Here is a 5,138-nt window from a genome sequence, read left to right on the forward strand (position 1 = left end):
GGCTCGTTGGTCTAGGGGTATGATTCTCGCTTCGGGTGCGAGAGGTCCCGGGTTCAAATCCCGGACGAGCCCAAGTTTTTTCGCCTTTGCTTCGATTTTTCATATTTCCCTACTAACTGCAAGGTTTAAAGCTCCGAACGCTCTGAACGTGATCGGGTAACCTAGAAAGTCGTCCCTTTTCTCTCGCCAGAGGACCCCGGGCACGTGCATCGAAGCAGGGCCTCGGGCCAGAAGGCGGGATGAGGAAACCCGGGGGGGGTACGCCGGGGAGAGCGATTGGTCAATTCTACGAATGGTTCACTCGAGACACGCGTGGCATCTTTGCCACGCTACTTGTGCGCACCCTTACACAGTCTCCAGTCTTTGCAAGTTTGTGGGCCCAGGGTCAGGTTGCCTTCATTGTCTTTAATGGGAATGCCTCAGGGTGTTGGGATACCCCCACTGAAGCGGGTGCTGGAATCACGGACTGGATGTGGGGGAAAGGGTGCTGTGCAAGGGGCGAGTGCAAGAGGGCGTGAAATGAATGCAAAGGGAGCAGGCCCTCCCCCCCAACCCCCAAGAGGGACCGACAGGAACAAAAGATTTCTCCCCTTGAACAAAGAGCGGGTTAGGATTTGTATTTTTCCCAGGTTTGCTGGGGGGGAGAAGGGAACGGAATGCCATTACAGTGGGGTAGGTCCTGGAAAATATATGTCCCGTCAGAGCTACAAATCTCAATGAGTTTAAACGGCTGTCTTTAAAAATTGCTTGGGGTTCAGTAGTTTATTTCAAATTGTTTTATTCTTATAAATTACATGTCGGGAAGAAAAGAGGGCTCGTCCGGGATTTGAACCCGGGACCTCTCGCACCCTAAGCGAGAATCATACCCCTAGACCAACGAGCCAGCACACCCAGCTCTTTCTTACCATTATAAAGAAGTCTAGTGATTTGTATTCTAACTTTGGAGCCCCCTGGTGGTGGTTGTGCTTTGTTCCATTGTGTCGCCTGGAATGGCTGTTAACCGCCTGCTAAAATCATTCCTTCTCTTTTCTTTTATAAACCTTAAGAGCGGTAGGATTTTAGTGAGGGTTATTCCCGCCCTGGATTAAAAAGAGAGGAGAGCAATGACTTGAGAACAACCAACGCTCTCTTAATAACGCTTAAAGAATGTGCTATTATTTCCACTTAGAGTGTTTGGGTTCTGACTCACTTTGATGTTTTTGTTCTGTCCCTTGGGCAGACGGCAAACTTTATCCCTTATTGAATTCTAGATCTTCAGGACATCATTCATTCTTTTAAAAAATATTTTACTAAAACTTTGGGGGGGGGGGGTTTTACAATGCTGTTGTTTCCCAGTATCAGTCTCCTCTCTCCCAACCCTCCTGTGGCAAATAAGTAAAGCAAAACAAACCCTAGCCATTCCTTCGACAATCAAAGACCGACATTTTTATTTATCCTTCAAGTGCTTACAGTCTATATAGAAAAGGCAATATGTACATGTATACTTATTTATCATATAATTACAATATAAATACAAAGTGATGGGGGGGGCATACGGGAGATATCTAGCCCAGTGTTTCCTGGAACTTAGGCGCTTTATTAAATGCTAGTAGACTGCCTGAATGAATGAATGAATGAATGAATGAATGAATGAATGAATGAATGAATGAATGAATGAATGAATGAATGAATGACTTTTAGCTACCCGCTGGGGGAGGAATCTAGAACGTTTCATGTAGAAGGTGGTGCTTCAGCTGAGCAGAATGTATTCTCTATACGTAAGCCACTGCTGGAGTCAAAATTCGTTGCTGTATTAATCAAGGGCACTAATTCTCGCACTTTTCTCGGCTTTATCCATTCATAAGGTAATATGCCACCTTCACACAGCAGCAGTACCTCACTAAACTGCTCTCCAAGGATCTTCAAATTCTGGTCCCTACCTGCCTTTCCTCCCTACTCATACATCCTCACCTCCAGGCAAAAGTCTTGTGCAGTTCAATTATTGTGCCTTTCTTTGCATTAGTCTTTCCCTTCACCTGTTATGCTGACCTCTATTCCATCTTGTGGTCATGACCAAAGTACCCATTTTTCAAAGGTGTAGCTCCAATTCCACCTCCTTGAAGAAGGATTAATCCTGTAGGAAGGAATCACCCCCATCCTCTAATTTGTTGTAGTAAGTGGGTTTTGTACCACTTCTTAGGCACACCTCAGTCTTTATTAGAGTTAGAATTTCAGAGGAGAAGGAACCTTCCAGATGACTTCGTTGATACCATTCATTTTACTGAGGACAGAACCCCCATCTCCAAAGAAGGGAACTGATCATGGAACCCAGGTCTCTAATATTCTTTCCTGTTCCCTACACAAAAGCAGATCTGAAAATAATTATTTGTAGAATGAGGGAGAAGGTGGCTCCACAGATGCACATGGGACAATACCAGGTAACATCACAGAGATTTGTTTTTTCATTTAATACTTCTTCCCTCAACTGATTCCTTGAGCTTTAAATATCTCCTGGATAAGGCCCACGTCTCCAACATGCAGCCTTCAGACCTATCTATAACTTGAGTGGATGGAGTTGAGTGAAACACACAAACCCCATGCTTACCCTCTCTGCAGAAGGGAAATTTCTAGCTCCTGCTTACCTTTAGTGGAGAGAGTTCTTTGAAATCAATTGTGATAAGTTAAGAAAGCACTGGCATCAAAAGCTGGGAGCTGGCAACCTCATTTTTTGCTTTCTATAATTTGCTAAGTTTTTTTTAAAGGCTCCCTGCATGTTTGTTCTAAACCTTTGACAAAGTCAGAGACTGTTCCGGCATTCCAGTGGTTATGTATAATTTGCCCGTTAATCTATATGCTATTTGAGGGCAGAATGTGTTGGGTTTTTTTTCTAAATTTTGTATCTCACTATTCCTGCTAATGCCAAGCCCTGAAATTTGCACACAGTACATATATGTGTGCAAATAAATGTGTTTGTTTACTTGAATGATCATAACAGGCCATATGCACGCCTGTTAGAAGGCACTAGCCTGGGTGGGCCAGCCTCCAGATGGGAATTTTCATCCATCTTCCTTCCAGTGACCAAAACTAGACTGACAAATAGTAAATTATAGTTTGGAAGCCCTAGCCCTAGAGATATTCTGTCTCCACCTTTATGGGTTTTATTTGAAAACTGTCTTGAGTAAATGCAGCCTTCATTGTTTCATAAACCTCCAGCTCAGAGCAGGAATAATAGAATAAACTTAAAGGTATTAATATGCTCTAGATCTGAGGCCACTTTGTTTAACAAAACGTTTTTTAAAGCGGGTTCTTTTGACATTTAAAAATTGGATTCTCCTACATCTAGGCAGCTCCAGTCCTGCCCTCAAATGGAGTGAGTGCCTGTTGGATATGATGATTATTTTACTGACTCAGCTGGATGACTGAAATCAAATGCTTGGATTTCTTCTTTTTCATTTAAATTCAACAAAGCCACTGGGCTTTTAGGGAAACATTTCTTTAGCTACTTTTTTTTAGGGATTAAAAAAATGGAAAAGCTTTTGATTGTTTGTCTTGGAGGCTTTTCCATGAATCCCAGCCACCAGTGAGCATTGGTTCTCGGTGGTCTAGGTTCTTCCTCCTGCTTCAGGTAGTGGAGATCCAGAGTGGGAGGCAGTGATCCAGGAGGTGAGAGAAGCTGGTTCAGTAAATTCACTTGATTCACAAATTCCCTTCTGAGGATGGCAACCACAGAGAGCTGCTTGATACAATCCGGCTCCTTTGATCTTCAAATCATTCCCTTTGAAAAAACATAGTTCACATTTATTTGCCAGTGCCTGTGTGTCCTCAGCACGCCTCATCGTGCTCTCATTAGAAAAGTAACTTTCCAAAGCTGCAAAATCCTGTAATGTTCTTAGATCCAATTCCTGCCACCTAGTCAAGTTGAACTGGAGGCTGAGTATGGGGACTAGTATTTTTTAGTGTAAAGTAACATGCTGCATCAGAAGTCCCTAGCTAACATATTCTTAGAGATTTCTTATACACAAATATATCACACTTTTAAAAATAGGTGGTGAAAATGGCATGTAGATATGCATCTATCTGCATGTAATAAGTAGAAGAGCCTAGATTTGAACCTCAGTTTTCTAAATCCAGATCCAAGGACTCTTTCCACTGTACCACAGGCCATCTCTGCTTATAAAGCTCCTTTCTGATACCTTTCTCTTCACTTCTGTCTTGACTCTCTCCTTCCTTCCCCTTCCTTCTCCTCCTTTCCCCTCCCCTCCCCTGCCCGTCATTTCCTCTCTGACCATTCTTTATATGATGCATGTCTTATACTTGAAGCAATGCTTCAAAATTTATTTTTTTTTCCTTGTGTGAAGAAACATGAACTGCTATCACATTGAGCTTGATGCTCTGAAAGAGCATTTTACAGAAACATGCTGTTTCCAATCCATAAATAACCTTTCCTTTGGCCCTTTTTATGGGTCTCTTCTTGATACTGCATCCCTTGTCACTGTTTATGGTACCTCAAAAACTTCATAAGAATCTATGAGCAGTAGAGAGAGTGCATCTGATCTGCTCTCAGGGGGTTGGATCGTAAAATATTCAATAAAATGTGGGGAAGAGATAACCTCCATTTTTTCTTTTGGATGAATAAAGCCAGTTGATTTCTCTGTGCCCTTGGATCCCACCCTTCTCCCTCATTTTACATTACGTATTTTTCAAAATGAAACATAACATGGCCAATTGAAATCTTAGATGCAGATGACAAAGCATTATTCTGAGCCTTCATCAAGGTGGAGAAGTGACCCAGAGTGCTTAAAGCGTATGCCCCAGAACACAAACCCTGTGTTCAAAAGGCTTTGAGTATCATGCCAACCACAGACTCTTTCTACTTTATGAGGCTCAGCCTAGCTAAGGAAGGAGAAGCTTAGCTCCAGTATGCTGGCCACTTACTGATGAAATATTTAGCCTTGGCAAGCCATGAAACAAAGAGAAAATACAAAATGGCCCTCGTTCCTATGGCCATCAGGGCAGAGAAGGGCAGAAAAGGTAGGATTTTTAGGTGTCCTATAAGTGTGAATTTACCTGTTGGGATTCCAAATGTGAAATTCCTTTCCAGTGACCAATGAGCAGGCACTCTACCAGAAGATCTGGATTATATCAGTCTTGAAATGTTT

The 5,138-nt window shown here is 42.6% G+C and overlaps 2 non-coding genes across 2 annotated transcripts; one reads left to right on the forward strand and one right to left on the reverse strand.

Moving 5' to 3' along the window:
- TRNAP-CGG lies at positions 1-72 on the forward strand. Its single transcript has one exon. It is a non-coding gene; the product is annotated as a tRNA-Pro (tRNA).
- Positions 73-811: 739 nt separating this feature from the next.
- TRNAP-AGG lies at positions 812-883 on the reverse strand. The gene has a single exon. It is a non-coding gene; the product is annotated as a tRNA-Pro (tRNA).
- Between the last annotated feature and the right edge of the window lie 4,255 nt (positions 884-5,138).

This window comes from Dromiciops gliroides, chromosome 4 (genome assembly GCF_019393635.1).
Source record: "Dromiciops gliroides isolate mDroGli1 chromosome 4, mDroGli1.pri, whole genome shotgun sequence".
In the NCBI taxonomy this organism is placed as follows: domain Eukaryota; kingdom Metazoa; phylum Chordata; class Mammalia; order Microbiotheria; family Microbiotheriidae; genus Dromiciops; species Dromiciops gliroides.